Genomic DNA, 20198 nt, shown 5'->3' with positions numbered 1-20198 from the left:
CGCTTTTAAGATAATAATTGAGAAAGACATAACTATAATGACCAGGCTAATAGATTAGAGAAAAGTTGATTTTGAATGGCTGAGAATAGAACTTGGGAAAATAAAATGGACAACAATATTGGCAAACAATGATGCAGAACAATGGGAAACATTTAAAATGGTGTTTAACAGAGACCAGGAAAAATACACTCCACTAAAAACAGGAACATGCTAAACACTAATTAGACACCTGGATCAATAAAGAGATAAGGGAAAGATTGAGCATACTATGTACATGGACAGCAGAGGAGAGCATGGTAAGGGAGAATACAAAGAGATTAGGAGAGAAGACAAAGAAACAATTAGGAAGGTAAAGAGGAACTATGAAATGTAATTATCAAGGAACATAAAACAAAATAGTAAAATATTCCATAGGCACATAAATAAAAAAAGGAAAGTCAGGATGGGAATAGGGCCATTAAGGGATGGGGAGGATAAAATCGCAAACAGCGATAGCAGAATTACAGAAATATTAAATAATTGCTTCAGTATTTACCAGGGAGATGGAGCAGGTGGCCATGTCATCGGAAGATGAGATTAGAAATGATATAACCTCATTTAAAATAAAAAGAGGAGAAATATTAAATAAACTAATCAAACTCAAAGAGGATAAAACTTCTGGTCCAGCAGATTACATAAGGGTGCATTTAAAAGAATCTCTCTCTCTTAGGTAGTCCCTTGGAGTCGAGGATAACTTGCTTCCACATTAAAAATGAGTTCTGAGGTGACTGATAAGTCCGATGCGGAAACTACAGTCTGTGTCACAGGTTGGGCAGACGGTGGTTGAAATGACGTTGGTTGAAGGGCCGGTTGGTTGAAGCGCTTGAGTTGTCATGCGCTCTTTCCGCCGTTTGCGCTTGGTTTCCGCTGCTCCCGGCAAAGAGACTCGAGGTGCTCAGATCCTTCCCAGATTATTCTCTTCCACTTTGAGCTATCTTGCGCCAGGGATTCCCAGGTGTCAGTGGGGATGTTGCACTTCTTCAAGGATGCCTTGAGGGTGTCCTTGAAGCGTTTCCTCTGCCCACTTGGGGCTCGTTTTCCATGTCGGAGCTTTAAGTAGAGCGCTTGTTTTGGGAGTCTCGTGTCAGGCATGCGGATGACATGGCCCGTCCATCGTAGTTGATTGAGCGTGGTCAATGCTTTAATGCTGAGGATGTTGGCCTGAGCGAGAACACTGATGTTGGTGCGCCTATCCTGCCAATGGACATTAACAAAAATGTTATCTGAAATTGCTCTCTCCTACAATAAAATAAGTTTTATTCCCATGAACAAAATCTTCAACAGAGCATGTAACTTTAATTATGTTTCAATTCATACTCAAGGAAGCAATGGTCTGTGCTTGAACTCAGGTTTGGAGTTTCTTAATTTCTTCCTCCAGCTCTTCCTTTGTGTACATGTGAAATATTTTTGATGGTTCCATTGTTGCAAGCTCAATATTTGTACCATTCCAGTGCTTTGATGTGCCTGCTATATATAGTCCATGGGGCTGAAATTCAAGGTCTCAGAGAGACGCGTGATTGTTCGTTTGCGGCGGCCATGCAGCAGGAAACCCGTGGCCGCCACTTTGTCGTCAAATGGCTAACTCGACCCAAATGTAGACCGGGGATTTTCCAGCCTGGTCCCGATTCCACCCAATCCTGATGACCGCTGCAAGTGTGTCATCAAAACGCGCACTGCCGCTCTCCCTCACCTGATATAAAATCTGCCTGAAATTCACTTAAATCCATCGACCCCTGTCGCACGGTGACCCCGACAGCTGTCTGGGTTGATGCACCTTATCCGTACCGAGTGCGGCCCGGCAGCGCGGCGGCCCTTAAAGGGGAGGTACCACTGCCGCAGCCGCCATCTATTTATTTTTGCCAGACGACTTCCTGATCGGCCGGCAGGTTAGGGCCCACAGGTTCGGCCGGGCCACCAACAGGCAGCCTGGCACCCCCCTCTTGGGTTCCAGGCCGCTGGCCCGGCCAAAACCCTTCCTGGTGGCCCAGTGGCCGAAGATTTAAAATGCCCGATTCTCTCCCCTTTAACGGAGGGGAGAGAGCATGGTGACACGCACGCGCTGTGACATCACCACCACGCCACTGCTGATCGACAGCGGCGGAGTCCCGGTCCCGACCGAAATTCAGCTCCTTCCTGTCGATCTCCTGCCCTCACTATAACCAACTTCCATTGGGACTTTGAAAAAGTTTCAAAGTCCTGAGAATCGATCATCTGGCCGCACCATTGATCCCTGCGGTAAAAACAGAAAAAGGTCGTCGGTGCACCAGCTTTCTTGTGCTACTGAATGGCGAACCCGTATCTCAGAAGCATATAGGAGGGCAGGTATCACTACTGCTCTGTAGACCGTGAGGCCAATTTTCATCAAGGCCTCCGCCCACCCAAGTATCACCCAAAGTGCTGCCGATGGCTGCCGAGGTACCATATTCATCACCGAGGTCCCTTGAAGGTCAGCGGGCGGCAAATGGATGATGTATGCCGCCAATCTGGGCGGAAGCGAGTGGGAAGTCTCATTCTCAGCGGCAGAGGATGGAGTTAGGCCCACGGAGGGTCGAAGATCTGAAAAAGAATATCAACAGTAAAGAATAAAAAAACTATCCGAAGACCTTCAGGGGACCCCATCCAGGTAAGTCGCTGTTGAAATTTTTTTTTTAAATGTTCACTTACCTTATTTTTAGGTTCTTCAAATTTACCATCAGGGACAGACCAGCCTCCTCACAGCGGTCCACCCCCGTTCTGCCGCCGAGTCCCGCCGACTCCTGCCCGCAGGAACTCAGTTGCGCCACTCGGCGGTCCGCTGACGTCAGCGGGCAGTTCCTGGCAGCTCTCCCCTCCCGCCTGCTCCAGGCCACCTCCAAACTGGCACTGGGCGGATCTTCAGGAGGAATGTCAGCAGGAGTGGGCAGCAGCGGGCGGCAGTGGGCGGTGAGGTCGTGAATTTTGGCCCCCATGAGCTTTGTGCCAGTTTTAAGGTTCTGGTCTTCAAACCCTCTTTTCCTTAGGCGACCAAAGGCCGTGCTGGCACAGAAAGAATCTCGGGAAGCAATAGCAGAGATGCTATTACACATATTTAATAATTAATTTGTAAAAGGTGTAGTGCTAGAGGACTGGCAGATAGCTAATGTCATACTTATTTTAAGAAGGGAGATAGAACATGTCTAGGGAACTATAGATCAGTCAGCTTACCATCGATGGTAGGAAAAATAATGGAATCCCAACTAAAGGAGAAAATAGAAGACCATCTAGAAACCAAAATATAATAATGAATATGGATTTCAAAAGGGAAAGTCTTGCTTGAGCAACCTCATTGAATTCTTTGAAGAAGGAACAGAGAGAGAGCGTAAACAAGGGTAAAGAAACTGTAAAGAAAGAAAGACTTACATTTATATAACGCCTTTCATGACCACCGGACATCCCAAAAGGTAATGCAGTAGATATAATTTATCTAGATTTCCAAAAGACTGTCGATAAGATACCACATAATAGATTAATGAATAAGGTCAGAGAATGCAAAGTCAGGGGACAATTAGCAGAATGGATAGCTAGCTGGTTGAAAGACAGAATGCAGAGAGTAGGGTAAAGGGTGACTATTCAAAGAGCTAGTTGGTGGAAAGTGGGGTCCCACAAGGATCAGTGCTGGGACCAATGTTGTTCACAATTTATATTAATCATTTAGACTTTGGAATCAAAAACATGATTTCTAAATTTGTGGACGGCACTAAATTGGTAGGTGGGGAATAGTCAATAGTGAGGAGGTTTGCAACAAATTACAAGAAAAAAATAATAAATTCACAGAATTAGCACATAATTGGCAAATTAATTTCAACACAGATAAATGTGAGATATTATATTTTGGTGAGAAAAATAGGGAGATCACATATTACTTGGAACATTTGGCCCCCATATTGGTGGCCTTACCGCCGACTGCCGCCGAGTATTGCTGCAATGCAAAGAGCCCCCCTGTTTCCTTCACTGCCCATCTGCCCTCTCAATACTCATGAAATGCTGGGCCCCAGGCATCATTGGTGGCAAGGAGGTCTCCTTCATATGAGGAAAGGTTGAGTAGGTTGGGCCTCTACTCATTGGAATTCAGAAGAATGAGAGATGATCTTATCGAAACGTATAAGATTATGAGGGGAAATATGATCATGTGCATCATGGTAACTTGGTGACTAGTGGGGTACCACAGGAATCAGTGCTTGGGCCCCAGCTATTCACAATATATATAAATTATTTAGATGAGAGAACCAAATGTAACATTTACAAGTTTGTTGACGACACAAAACTAGGTGGGATTGTGAGTTGTGAAGAGGATGCAAAGATGCTGCAAGGCAATTCAGATAGGTTAAATGAGTGGGCAAACAGATGGCAGATACAGTATAATGTGGATAAATGTGAGGTTATCCATTTTGGTAGGAAAAATATAAAGACAAAGTATTATTTAAATGGATAGTTTGGGAAATGTCGATGCACAAAGGGACCTTGTACACCAGTCATTGAAAACAAACATGCAGGTGCAGCAAGCAGTTAGGAAGGCAAATGGTATGTTGGCCTTCATTGTGAGAGGATTTGAGTACAGGAGCAAGGATGTCTTACTACAGTTATACAGGGCCTTGGTGAGACCACACCTGGAGTATTGTGTGCAGTTTTGGTCTCCTTACCTAAGAAAGGATATACTTGCCATAGAGGGAGTGCAGCAAAGGTTCCACCAGACTGATTCCTGGGATGGCAGGACAGTCGTATGAGGAGAGATTGGGTCGACTATGCCTGTATTTACTAGAGTTTAGAAGAATGAGAGAGGATCTCATTGAAACGTATAAAATTCTGACGGAGTTGGACAGACTGGATGCAGGGAGGATGTTTCCCCGGCTGGGAACAAAGGGTTACAGTCTCAGGATACAGGGTAGGAAATTTAGCACTGAGAAATTTCTTCACTTAGAGGGTGGTGAACCTGTGGAATTCTCTACCACAGAAGGCAGTTGAGGCCAAGTCACTGAATATATTTAAGAAAGAGATAGATAGATTTCTAGACACAAAAGACTCAAAGAGTATAGAGAAAAAGCGTGAATATGGTGTTGAGATAGAGAATCAGCTATGATCATATTGAATGGCGGTGTAGGCTCGAAGGGCCAAATGGCCTCCTACTACTCCTATTTTCTATGTTTCTATGTTTAAACAGTACCTCTTACAGTAGGTGCAATACTTGTTTGGTATAATTGTGATTGTATGAGCACTGAGTGGCTTATTTTGACATTGGGTGATAGTGTAAAACAGATGATAGCCAGCCAGCCAAAGGGATCAAGGGGTATGGAGAGAAAGCAGGAAAGGGGTACTGAGGTGAATGATCAGCCATGATCTTATTGAATGGTGGTGCAGGCTCGATGGGCCGAATGGCCTACTCCTGCATCTATTTTCTATGTTTCTGTGTTTCATTGACTTCATTTGCTATCGCACGTTTTGCACTGTCACCCGAGCTCAAAATGATCCCCTCTTTGTCTGAATGCAGCGTGGGCACTTGAAGTGATGCACGGATGGGCTGGTATTATTAAAGCTCTTCATCCATTTGAAACATCACCTGACCTGTCACGGTGTGACTAACCCTGGTTTTAATACTTGCTGAGAGTCATAGCAGCAGTAATCTATTACCCCGAGGGACCTTGAGCTAACTCAGCATGCATTACGTTGCTCAGAGCTATTGGCAGGAGGCAGTTTACCTACTCACGGTCATGGTTATAATCACCAGCAAAATAGTTGACCACACATTGTGTTGAATGCAATGGAATCCTTTCACACAAACTGGGTCAGCACAGATGAAAAAGTGGCACGTTTGCTAAGGCTAGTTACATTAGTGCTGAATAAGGGTTGGATTCTCAAACAGGCCCCATGCAGTCACGCAAAATCTTCTATTTTCAGTGCCAACCTGAAGTAGCCATAAATGACGTTAATATTTAAATGAAATGCTACTGTCAGAAGCGATGTGCGAACCAAGAATTTGCGTCACTCCCAGTACCACCGGGGAAACTTGAAATGAGATGTGTAAACTGCGGACTCCACGATTTATGGATCGCTGTAAATTTCACTAAAGACATTTTGCAGTCGGATTCAGGTGAATTTATAATGGGGAACAAAGAAATGGCAGACCAATTGAACAAATACTTCGGTTCTGTCTTCACAAAGGAAGACACAAATAACATTCTGAATGTAGTAGGGGACAGTGGGTTTAGTGAGAAGGAGGAACTGAAGGATATCATTATTAGGCGGGAAATTGTGTTAGGGAAATTGATGGGATTGAAGGCCGATAAATCCCCGGGGCCTGATAGTCTGCATCCCAGAGTACTTAAGGAAGTGGCCCTAGAAATAGTGGATGCATTGGTGATCATTTTCCAACAGTCTATCGAATCTGGATCAGTTCCAATGGACTGGAGGGTAGCTAATGTAACACCACTTTTTGAAAAAGGAGGGAGAGAGAAAACAGGTAATTATAGACCGGTTAGCCTGACATCAGTAGTGGGGAAAATGTTGGAATCAATCATGAAGGACGAAATAGCAGTGCATTTGGAAAGCAGTGACAGGATCGGTCCAAGTCAGCATGGATTTATGAAAGGGAAATCATGCTTGACAAATCTTCTGGAATTTTTTGAGGATGTAACTAGTAGAGTGGACAAGGGAAAACCAGTGGATGTGGTGTATTTGGACTTTCAAAAGGCTTTTGACAAGGTCCCGCACAAGAGATTGTTGTGCAAAATTAAAGCACATGGTATTGGGGGTAATATACTGACGTGGATAGAGAACTGGTTGGCAGACAGGAAGCAGAGAGTCGGGATAAATGGGTCCTTTTCAGAATGGCAGGCAGTGACTAGTGGAGTGCCGCAGGGCTCAGTGCTGAGACCCCTGCTCTTTACAATATACATTAACGATTTAGATGAAGGAATTGAGTGTAATATGTCCAAGTTTGCAGATGACACTAAACTGGGTGGCGGTGTGAGTTGTGAAGAGGATGCTAAGAAGCTGCAGTGTGACTTGGACAGGTTATGTGAGTGGGCAAATGCATGGCAGATGCAGTATAATGTGGATAAATGTGAGGTTATCCATTTTGGGGGCAAAAACACGAAGGCAGAATATTATCTGAATGGCGGCAGATTAGGAAAAGGGGAGGGGCAACAAGACCTGGGTGTCATGGTTCATCAGCCATTGAAAGTTGGCATGCAGGTACAGCAGACGGTGAAGAAGGCAAATGGTATGTTGGCCTTCATAGCTAGGGGATTTGAGTATAGGAGCAGGGAGGTCTTATTGCAGTTGTAAGGGATTTAGTGAGGCCTCACCTGGAATATTGTGTTCAGTTTTGGCCTCCTAATCTGAGGAAGGACGTTCTTGCTTTTGAGGGAGTGCAGCGAAGGTTCACTAGACTGATTCCAGGGATGGCTGGACTGTCATATGAGGAGAGACTGGATCAACTGGGCCTTTATTCACTGGAGTTTAGAAGGATGAGAGGGAATCTCATAGAAACGTATAAGATTCTGATGGGAGTGGGCAGGTTAGATGTGGGAAGAATGTTCCTGATGTTGGGGATGTCCAGAACTAGGGGACATAGTCTTAGGATAAGGGGTATGCCATTTAGGATTGAGATGAGGAGAAACTTCTTCACTCAGAGAGTTGTTAACCTGTGGAATTCCCTGCCGCAGAGAGTTGTTGATGCCAGTTCATTGGATATATTCAAGAGGGAGTTAGATATGGCCCTTATGGCTAAGGGGATCAAGGGGTATGGAGAGAAAGCAGGAAAGGGGTACTGAGGGAATGATCAGCCATGATCTTATTGAATGGAGGTGCAGGCTCGAAGGGTCAAATGGCCTACTCCTACACCTATTTTCTATGTTTCTATGTTTCTATGTTTTCCACAAGGGATTCGTGCATAAAGGTGTCAATATTGTGGAAGAATTGTATGGTATCTTTTTGCAGCCTCCAAATATCACTTATGGAATTTGATGACACTAAATGTGTACATAAGGCTAATTAATCCCAAAACAGATGACAACTAGACCATCAACTCCCAAGGTCACAATCTATGTTTACAAATGACTGCATGGAGCTCCTTTGATGGTTTCTTGTTCTTTGGGTCTCTGATGTCCATTAAGCTCACATATGTTAATCAGGAATCGTTCTTCATGTTTCGGAATTTCAAAGACATAACAAAGACAAAGGTCACTGCAGTCAAACCCACCGCTATCGACCTCAGGGCTCCATTTAAGCTACTTTTAAATTATTCTTCTAATTCAGATGCTGTGAGGCAACTTCTGGTGTTTTTGCTGTTAAATGTTTATTTTTCATTGTCGAGCAGCATATTTGTAGACCCAGGTGTCATACAATATGTTATTAGCAAACGCAGTCTATCTAAACACACGCGGGTTGTCATCAGGCCTCCAAAGATCACATAGATAAGCAGAGATGAGGGAGACCAGTCAGCTGACTGAGCTCCGTCTTTCATAGCAAGACAGAACTTGCATTTATGAAGTGCCTTTCATGACCTCATGATGTCCCAAAGCGCTTTACAGCCAATTAAGTACTTTTGAAGTCTAGTCACTGTTGTAATATAGGGATAGAAGCCTACAGTTCGCCTCATCACAGCATCTACTCATGGCTAGTTTTAGATGGTGATCCCCCCCACCCCCCCGCACTCCCCCTTAATATTGCTTCATATTTTTTTCACCTAAAGAATAATTGACTACATAATAACATAAGAAAATAAGAAATAGGAGCAGGATGAGGCCATTTGGTCCCCCGAGCCTGCGCCACCATTCAATAAGATCATGTCGTTGTCGAACTACAGTACGCGGACGATACTGTGTCTGCGCACATTCAGAGGCTGAACTCCAAGTCATCGTCAACATCTTCATGGAGGCATACAAAAGCACGGGCCTTACTCTAAACATCCGTAAGACAAAGGTCCTCCACCAACCTGACTTTGCCACACAACACTGCCCCCCAGTCATCATGATCCACGGCACGGCCCTGGACAACGTGGACCACTTTTCATAACTCGAGGGCCTATTATCAGCAAGGGCAGACATCGACGATGAGGTTCAACACCGCCTCCAGTGCACCAGCACAGCCTTTGGCCACCTGTGAAAGACAGTGTTCGAAGATCAGGCCCTCAAATCTAGCACCAAGCTTATGGTCTACAGGGCTGTAGTGATACCCGCCCTCCTGTCTGGCTCAGAGACGTGGACCATATTCAGTAAACCCCTGAAATATCTGGAGAAATACCACCAACGATGCCTCCGCAAGATCCTGCAAATCCTCTGGGAGGACAGACACACCAACGTCAGTGTTCTCGATCAGGCCAACATCCCCAGCATCGAAGCACTGACCGCACTCGACCAGCTCCATTGGGCGGGCCACATTGTCTGCATGCTGGACACAAGACTCCCAAAGCAAACGCTCTACTCAGAACTCCTACACGGCAAGCAAGCCCCAGATGGGCAGCGGAAACGTTACAAGGATAACGTGCAACATCCCCACTGACACCTGGGAGTCCCTGGCCAAAGAACGTCTTAAGTGGAGGAAGAGCATCCGGGAGGGCGCTGAGCACTTCGTGTCTTGTCGCCGAGAGCATGCAGAAAACAAGCGCAGGCAGCAGAAGGAGTGTGCGACAAACCTGTCCCACCCACCCTTTCCTTCAATGGCTGTCTGTCCCACCTGTGACAGAGACTGTAATTCCCGTATTGGACAGTTTCCTGTGAACTCACTTTTGGAGTGTAGCAAGTCTTCCTCGATTTCAAGGGACTGCCGATGTTGATGATTTGGCTGATCTGATCATGGACTCAGCTCCACTTCCCTGCCCGCTCCCCATAATCCTTTACTCCCTTATCGCTCAAAAATCTGTTTATCTCCGACTTAAATCTATTCAATGACCCAGTCTCCACAGCTCTCTGGGGCAAATAATTCCATAGATTTACAACCCTCTGAGAGAAGAAATTTCTCCTCATCTCAGTTTTAAATGAGCGGCCCCTTATTCTAAGACTATGTCCCTTTGTTTTAGTTTCCCCTATGAGTGGAAATATCCTCTCTGCATCCACCTTGTTGAGTCCCCTCATTATCTTATAAGTTTCAATAAGATCACCTCTCATTCTTCTGAACTCCAATGTGTATAGGCCCAACCTACTCAATCTATCCTCATAATTCAACCTCCTCATCTCTGGAATCAACCTATTGAACCTTATCTGAACTGCCTCCAATGCAAGCATATCCTTCCTTAAATACGGAGACTAAAACTGTACGCAGTACTCTAGGTTTGGCCTCACCAATACCTTGTACAGTTGTAGCCGGACTTCTCTGCTTTTATACTCTATCCCCCTTGCAATAAAGGCCAACATTCCATTTGCATTCCTGATTGCTTGCTGTACCTTCATACTAACTTTTCATGTTTCATGCACAAGGACCCCCAGGTCCCTCTGTACTGCAGCATTTTGTAACTTTTCTCCATTTAAATTATAATTTGCTTTTCTATTATTTCTGCCAAAGTGGATAACCTCACATTTTCCCACATTATACTCCATCTGCCAAATTTTTGCCCGCTCACTTAGCCTGTCTATATCCCTTTGCAGATTTTTTGTGTCCTCCTCACAATTTGCTTTCCCACCCATCTTTGTATCATCAGCAAACTTGGTTACATTACACTCGGTCCCTTCATCCAAGTCATTAATATAGATTGTAAATAGTGGAGGATCCAGCACTGATCCCTGCAGCACCCCACTAGTCGCTGTTTGCCAACCGGAAAATGACCCGTTTATCCCGATTCTCTGTTTTCTAACATTTCATGATTTAGGCATCAGTCCAGGAAATTTGAGCAATGTTTCATTTAGGAAACAGTGCTTATGAGAAGGGCCTGGTGGTCCTTACTGATTTTAGTCCATGGACATGTGCCCTGTTCACATCAAGCGCAGGGAGTTTTTGTGTATGCTGCTCTGTGAAGCAGTCCTATTCTATTGTCTATCAGTCCTGTTGCTGCAGAAATGCAGTCCAGCTATATACTGCAGGGATCTATTTTGAAATGAACTTGCCCATTCATAGTCAAAAAGAAAGAAATTGCATTTCTACAAACACATAATTTATAATACATAATAAAAACAGAAAATCTGGAAATGCTCAGCACGTCAGACAGCATTGATGGAGAGATAAACAGAGTTAACGTTTCGGGTCAACTTCCATCAGAACAGCTTCGCTTATGACATCTCCTGGTGTAATTAACAACATTTTGCATTGGACAGCGCCAGGAAGTGGCAGGATAACAATCACCCAACACTTTGCCTGGAAGGTGCAATTTGATGGAGTCAAACTGCAACTCACAGCACTTCACTGAAGTTCTCTACATCATCATCATAGGTAGTCCCTCGGAATCGAGGAAAACTTGCTTCCACTCTAAAAATGAGTCCTTAGGTGGCTGAACAGTCCAATACGAGAGCCACAGTTCCTGTTACAGGTGGGACAGATAGTCGTTGAGCAAAGGGTGGGTGGGGAGTCTGGTTGCCGCAAACTCTTTCCGCTGCCTGCGCTTGATTTCTGCACGCTCTCGGCGATGAGACTCGAGGTGCTCCGCGCCCTTCCAGATGCACTTCCTCCACTTAGGGTTCTTGACATGGCGAGGGTCAATGTGCATTTGATCAAGTGTTGAGTCAGGGAGGCTACTGAGTTCAGACAACACACAGCGCTATCACTCTCCAACTGCTAATATTGGAGAAGATGCCAGCACTACACATGCCCAGATGGATGACGTCATCAAATCCACCAAAAACTGGGAGTGCCCACACTGTCGCTAATCTCTCCTTCAAACGTCCCTCTCTGGGAGATAGCTGTGGTGATGGATGATTCTGTCCTGGATTGTTTTATTGTTTTGCGGTTTATTGGCTGGAGTGGAAGGTGTGGGTCGACCACCGTTTACATTATCATGTCAGTCGTGATACTGTGTCCTAACCTCCGGTTATCCGGCTGTCCGCCTCTGTGTGCTTCTGGATTGGGTCTGGTCCGATTATATCTCTCACCGTGCATGCTCCGATCCTTCCGAGAAACTAACTTGTCATTCATGCTCAAGAGCGTGTTTCAGATCCAATAGTTTACAGTTTACAACAAAATAGCAAAACTGGAACCATTGATGTTGTTCTTGTGGGCCTCAGAATGGTCAGTAGCACCAGCAAGGAGAGGAGCGGCCCGTCCCATCCCATGAGTTCATTACATTGCAGCGAAGTCTGCAGCATCCAAACAGAGAGTTAGCAAATGAGCCAGGAAACTCTGAAACAAGTCAGCGAGGAAAGGAGATAGAGAGAGTGTGAGAAAGGGAGAGAGAAAGAGAAAGAAAAAGAGGGAGAACAAGAGAAAGAGGAAAGGGAGAGGGAAAGAGAGACTGAGAAAGAGAGAGGAAGAGAGTGAGAAAGAGAACAGGAGAAAAATAGAGCAAGAGAAAGAAACATAGACATAAAAAATAGGTGCAGGAGTAGGCCATTCAGGCCGAGATAGAGGGAGAAAGAGGCAAAAATTCGATTAGCCATAATTTGGGCACAGGGATTGCGATGAGAGATTGACCTATAGCCTGGTCAAAATAATTCAGGCAGCACATAACCTTCATGCTAATCACCTTGATTGTTGCGTTCAGCCCAGTGCTGAGTGTGCTGCTTAGCAGAGGACCAAAGTTTATGCAAGGCTAGCTCAAAAACTAGAGCGAGATTTAAACCTGGCCTCCACTTTTTAAAGACAGTCTGCACTTCTGAAAGGTGAGGTGCAGTCTGCATTCAACAGCTGCTGGAACGGCTTGTGAAGGCAACTGTGAGTGTGTAATGGTTCAACAGGGTAGAGGAAGGGCACCATGGTTCTCAGACCCGGCATTAGAGGCCTTAGTGCAGGGAGTAGACAGGAGGAGACAGGTGCTCTGCCTGCAGGGGACCAGGAGGCCCTCTAGTCACACAGTGAGAAGGCAGGTAGCCAAAGCAGTCATTGCCAGCTGTCTTGCCCTGAGGACCAGGATACTGTGCCAAAAGAAGTTCAATGACTCACAAGAGTGGTCAAGGTCAGTGAATCCATCTTCAAAAGCCATCTCACAAACTGCACCACTAGCCGTGCACACTACTCGATGCACCACACCCCCGTCACACATCTACCAGAAATCTCTGTCATTCACGACTCACACCTCACATTCATGGCTTCATCTCATCCTCACACACTTACTTTTGTTGCAAATCTCACATCTTGCACATACTATTCAACCATGGCAAGCACATCACCCAAACACATTGCTCCAAACTCACTGACGCACTTCTCTTCATCTTGCAGGGCAAAGGAGCTCATAACCTCAGGCAGCAGCAGCTAACCAGCGGAGGATGGGCAAGCCTGCATATCCTGAGCCAGCTGGAGGAGACGGTGCTCGACATTATTGGAGGGTCCGTCACTGAGGCTGTTGCGAGGGGCGGGGCTGAAACCATTGAAGGTGACGGTGTGCTTGTAGCTAATCCTCCTTCTCACATCCCACTTCCTCCTCACCCCGCAGTCTCTTCTCACTTACAAGATGCTGATGGTGCACATCTTACTTTGCCCCTACCCCTTACCACAACCCTACCCTTCTGCCTTTCTCCTTTCAGTTACCCAAGAACATCAACTTAGCTAGTCAGTGCAGGAAGAGCCAGCGAAGAGTGATGGAGAGGAAGAGTCACTGTCACTTGATCTCACACTTCCAGGCAGCAGCTAAGAAACTGACACTGTGTGTAACTTAGAGGGTAGTATAGAGGCGGGATCTGCACGCGGTGAGACACCGGGCATGAGTGGGCTGCAGCAGGGCAGGGGGAAAGGGTAGCGCAGGTGCCAGCTTCCCGGAGGGTGAAATCGCACACAAGTTCTACTGCACATGACTCAGATTAGGACTTAGATGCGACGGCCTACAGAAGAAGGGTGATGGCCTGCACACAGAAATGCTTGATGCATTGGCAGGCCTGCCAGAGAGCCTTTTGTCACTGTCAGGGAGCATGGAGGAGTCCGGCACCAACTTGGCACAGGGCTTTGCACAAAGCTTGGAGCCCATCCTTTCCCGCATGGAACTGGTGGCCAACTCCTTTGGCACACTTGTGGACCCAACCGTGATGCAGCGTCAGATGGCCGTGTCTCAGCTTCCATTGCAGCACAAGTAGCAGCCACCCAACGTCTGAGTGCTGCAGTGGAAGCACAGACTGCTCTCATGCAGACTCAGCCTGCTGCCACACCAGCTCAGATTGCTGTCATCATGGCTGCTTTTACTAGTGATGAAAGGAGCTTGCAGGGTGTGACAGCGGTCCAGCAATCCGTCCTCTAACAGATTACTAGGACTGCGGAGGCACCGCCCCGCGGGAGTGGCAGTGGCTCCGTGGAGCACTAACCTGCTGTCCTCTCTCAGGATGACAGCATTCGTGCTCCCACCCCTGCCACACCACCAGTGTCCTTGCTGTTGCCTGTCACCCAGCCAGCCCAGACTGCTGCATCCAATCCAAGGTGGTGCAGTCAGTAGCCGGGCCTTCTAGGCCCAGAGCTGCTCGAGGTAATTCTGCAAGGTCATCTACAGTCTTGCTCATTGAAAGTCAGCAGCCTTCCACCATCCATGCTGCAGCCACAAGTACAGGTGCTCCAGGGGTGAATTTTGCGGCCGACTATAGAGAGAAAGAGAGATAGGGAGAAATAGGGAAAAAGAGAAAGAGAGAGAGGAAAAGAGAAAGAGCGAGAGAGAGAAAGCAACACAATATTCAAAATAATGTTTTGTCTTAATACAATTCAATTTTTTTACAATAATACAGTTCATAAAACGCTTTTTCTGAAGCCACCCGCATCCTCTGTCTGGTTTTGGTCCAGGCTAAATGAGGGAGCACTAGTTATATTCTATAACATTAATGTCCGTCACTTTGATGAGCACAAAAATTCAGTAAAATAAACCTACTTGAGTGCACATTTCTGCAAAAGAAAACATTTTGCTCAGCAAAGGGAATTTTGGTATTTAGCGCACTCCTCATAAATAAACTGCTGTTTTTACTGAAACAAAATGTGAATTGCCCAATGATTTAAATTAAGCAACAGAAATAACACAGCAATATGGAAATTTAATGCTAATCAACTATTATAAGATCATTCAAATTGAGTAACTTTAAATCCAGAGTAAACTGTATCACATTCATTACTGACCAAAACCAAGAGGTGTTATGGTTGAATTCATTCACTCTTTCACAGACTAAAAGATCAGGTTTTTCATTGAAAAAATGTAGAGTTATCACAATAATAATAATCACAATAAGACTTATCCAGAGATTTGCGCTCATATTCTAGGCCGACACTCCAGTTTATTACTGAGGGAGTGCTGCACTGTCGGAGGGGTAGTATTGAGGGAGGGCTACACTGTCGGAGGGACAGTACTGAGGGAGCGCTGCACTGTCAGAGGGGCATTACTGAGGGAGTGCTGCACTGTCGGAGGGGCAGTACTGAGGGAGAGCTGCACTGTCGGAGGGGCAGTACTGAGGGAACGCTGCACTGTTGGGGGGGCAGTACTGAGGGAGCCGCTGCACTGTCGGAGAGGCAGTACTGAGGGAGTGCTGCACTGTCAGAGAGGCAGTACTGAGGTAGTGCTGCACTGTCGGAGGGGCAGTACTGAGGGAGTGCTGCACTGTCGGTGGGGCAGCATGGAGGAACGCTGCACTGTTGGAGGGGCAGTACTGAGGGAGCACTGCACTGACGGAGGGGCAGTACTGAGCGAGCGCTGCACCTTTGGAGGGGTAGTACTGAGGGAGCGCTGCACTGTCGGAGGGGCAGTACTGAGCGAGCGCTGCACCTTTGGAGGGGTAGTACTGAGGGAGCGCTGCACTGTCGGAGGGGCAGTACTGAGGGAGCACTGCACTGTGGGAGGGGCAGTACTGAGGGAGCGCTGCACCTTTGAAGGGGCAGTACTGAGGGAGTGCTGCACTGTCGGAGAGGCAGTACTGAGGGAGTGCTGCACTTTCGAATGAGACGTTAAACTGAGGACTTGCCTGCCCTCTCAGGTGAACATTAAACTCCCATTGCACTATTCAAAGAGGTCTGTCTGGTGTCCTGGCCAACATTTAACCCTCAACCAGCAGGTGTATGTGGTTCTGAGGAGGAAGGGCCAGACATGCTCTCACAATATTTTGCCTCAAAAGCCAGCTAATGATAGGACTGCCATATGGCACCAATGGGGCCTAGCTCTAACCCTAACCCTAGCTGAGGATCGAGAGGAATGTTTGGAACATCTAAAACTGATTTTCTGGTCATTTAATTCATTGCTGCTTTTGGAAGCTTGCTGTGTACAAATTGGCTGTTGCATTTCCTACATTACAACAGTGACTACATTTCAAAAGTACCTCATTGGCTGTAAAGCCCTTTGCAACATCTTGAGTTTTTTAAAGGCCCAGTGTAAATGGAAGTCTTTCTTTCTATAATTTCTGGATCCTTGGTAATAAGCTGATCGCATGTTTTGCCTTTATGAGGACTTTATTATCACAATTTAACCTGTATACTGCACTTTCCACAAACGACAAACCAAAATGATTGCTCAGGTGGTTGCCTTGGTGAATGCAGAGCTCAGTAAATTTGTGTATCCGTCATTGATCGGCTCCAGCCCATAATACTGCAGTTGAGCCTGCACCGTGATGTCCGGACTTGAGGACATCAAAGCAAAAGACAAAGGCCCTCAATTTGCAACCCCACCGGGTGCGTACGAGATGCACACATGTCCGTAGGGGCCCCACAAGTTCCGGGTTTAGGTATGCGAAGCGCCTGCCCCTAAACCCCGAACTTGCAATCTGTCGAGAATACTCTGGAAGTAAAGGGCCTCTGTGGGCGGAGAGTTGGGCTATTTGCCCAACTTCTGTCCAGCGAATGCCCGTGAAATTCTTACGACTGATAAAAGCAGGTGTAAGGCTTGCTTTTATCTCTGTGAAGGACTGGAAAATAAATATTTTTCAATCATTTAAACATTTAAAATCCTGTTAAATAAGGTAAATTTATTTTTCAAAAAATGTAATTTTGGTTTTAAATAATTAATTAAATTCTATTTTGATTCATTTGAAGCATGTGATGTTTTTTAAAATGTATTTGAAGTGTTTTGGTGTTTCAGGGGGTATTCCCATTCATACTTACGATGATTCTGTACATATGGAACTCAACAATAACAACTTGTATTTATATAGCACCTTTAAAGTAGTTAAATGTCCCAAGGCGCTTCACAGGTGTATTATGAGATAAAAATTTGATACCGAGCCGCATAACTAGAAATTAGCGCAGGTCAAAGAGGTAGGTTTTAAGGAGCGGCTTGAAGGAGGAAAGGGAGACAGAGAGGCGGAGAGGTTTAGGGAGGGAGTTCCAGAGCTTGGGGCCTAGGCAACAGAAGGCACGGCCACCAATGGTTGAGCGATTATAATCAGGGATGCTCAGTAGGGCAGAATTAGAGGAGCGCAGACATCTCGGGGGGTTGTGGGGCTGGAGGAGATTACAGAGATGGGGAGGGGCGAGGCCTTGGAGGGATATGAAAATAAGGATGACTCACCACAAGTATGAATGGGAGTACCCCTGCTTTGATTGGTTGGGCCGGCCCATGTTATCCCAGGGATGGATGCGAAGCACTTACGTCCTTGGGAAACGCGAGCCTGTATTCAGGCCTTCGCATAGAGGCCCTGGAGCGCAAGTCTCCGAACCTCCTGGACCACCAGGTAAGTTCGTAGATATTTTTCAGGTTGTAGGCCTCCGCCCGCAATTTCTGGGCCAAAATCTTGCTGCGATGCTGAGATATTTCTTCAACCCAAGCAATGACAGCTGGTGCTGGGAAGGGCTCAGGGAATTGATGGCTTTTGAACAAATCCACAAATGGTTCTTTGTGATACACTAAGCTGCTATAGGATGTAATTATTTGAAATCCATACAGAGATTAACTCGATTAGTGCAGAATGCTTTTACAATCTGAATGCTTTTACAGGGGAGAATCATCTAATCGGAAATCGGTCCAATTGATTGGCAATGCCATTGTACATAAATATATCAGAGCCTATGTCCTGATGCCTCAGCTAGTTTATCCAGGAGGAGTTAAGCCATGGGCATGGTTCCAGATTCAAGCTCCAATCTTTGCTAAGTTGCCTTTTTCTCGCCATTCGGTCTCAATTGATCAGAGCTCCCTGACCGCGTTGTTAGCCGGCAAGCTTGACTGGAATTTGGCGTGTGTAAGTTGGGCGACAACAGGACTGGGATGTCCCCCCTGATCAATGGCCGAGTGAAACTCACTGTCAAAACTGGTAGATGAACAATGGCCACGAGGTTGAGGTACCGGAGACAGAACCTGCATTTATATAGTGCCTTTCACTACTGCAGGACGTCCCAAAACGATTCACAGCCAATGCAGTACTTTTGAGGTGTAGTCCTAGTGAGGTGTGCGTGCAACAGCATAACCTTTGATTCACCATGAGCAATGCCATGAGAGATTATGTATGTCTCGCATCTATCATACTCCACGTTATTAGCTCCAGTTAACTGGATCTGTCTATTTAGAGCAATACTCTAAAAGGCACATGCCAGTTTAGCATTCAAACAGCATAATCATGCTTCAGATCTAAAATTACCCAAGTGAAACAGCACATGAAATGCATTAGTTTATATAACCTTTGGCTATTACATTAAAAAAACTAATATGTTTGAATGAAATAATAATGTGATATTCGTGTAGCTTACTGCTATCTAAGCCCAAACTGAAGCTGCTTTCACTCTTCCACCCACATACATTTTATAGATGTATACTCAGGAATATATTATCCATTCATTAGATGTGATAATGTCCTCCCTGAATTGAGACATTAAATGTGTTAAATTACCAACTTGGAAAGTACATGTTATTAACACGGTGGATAATGTAACTTCAGAGTGATAAATGGTCTCTATCTGAAGCAACAACATGGCATCAGAAAAAAAAACTACTGCAGATGCTGGTAATCTGAAATTAAAACAGAAAACGCTGGAAACACTCAGTAGGTCAGGCAGCATCTGTGGAGAGAGGAAGATAGGGTTAACGTTTCAGGTCAATGACTTTTCATCAGGTCCAGTCATGTCTGCAATGCAACCAGATCTGGGTGTTGTGTAATGAGAGAGGATTAATTAGCAATCTTGTTGTGCGAGGCTTCTTCAGGAAGAGTGACCATAACATGGTAGAATTCTTCATTAAGATGGAGAGTGACACAGTTAATTCAGAGACTAGAGTCCTGAACTTAAAGAAAGGTAACTTCAATGGTATGAGACGTGAATTGGCTAGGATAGTCTGGTGAATGATACTTAAAGGGTTGACGGTGGATAGGCAATGGCAGACATTTAATGATCACATGGATGAACTTCAACAATTGTACATCCCTGTCTGGCGTAAAAATAAAACAGGGAAGGTGGCTCAACCGTGGCTAACAAGGGAAATTAGGGATAGTGTTAAATCCAAGGAAGAGGCATATAAATTGGCCAGAAAAAAGCAGCAAACCTGAGGACTGGGAGAAATTTAGAATTCAGCAGAGAAGGACAAAGGGTTTAATTAGGAGGGGGAAAATAGAGTATGAGAGTAAGCTTGCAGGGAACATAAAAACTGACTGCAAAAGCATTTATAGATATGTGAAGAGAAAAAGATTAGTGAAGACAAATGTAGGTCCCTTGCAGTCAGAATCAGGTAACTTTATGATGGGGAACAAAGAAATGGCAGACCAATTGAACAAATACTTTGGTTCTGTCTTCACTAAGGAAGACACAAATAACCTTCCGGTAATATTAGGGGACTGAGGGTCTAGCGAGAAGGAGGAACTGAAGGAAATCCTAATTAGTCAGGAAATTGTGTTAGGGAAATTGATGGGATTGAAGGCCGATAAATCCCCAGGGCCTGATAGTCTGCATCCCAGAGTGCTTAAGGAAATGGCCCTCGAAATAGTGGATACATTAGTGATCATTTTCCAACATTCTATAGACTGGATCAGTTCCTATGGATTGGAGGGTAGCTAATGTAACCCCACTTTTTAAAAAAGGAGGGAGAGAGAAAACAGCGATTATAGACCAGTTGGCTCAACATCGGTAGTAGGGAAAATGTTGGAATCAATTATTAAAGATGTAATAGCAGCACATTTGGAAAGCAGTGACAGGAT

Source organism: Pristiophorus japonicus, chromosome 17 (assembly GCF_044704955.1).
Source record: "Pristiophorus japonicus isolate sPriJap1 chromosome 17, sPriJap1.hap1, whole genome shotgun sequence".
NCBI lineage: Eukaryota > Metazoa > Chordata > Chondrichthyes > Pristiophoridae > Pristiophorus > Pristiophorus japonicus.
Note: the sequence above shows the minus strand (reverse complement) of the source record.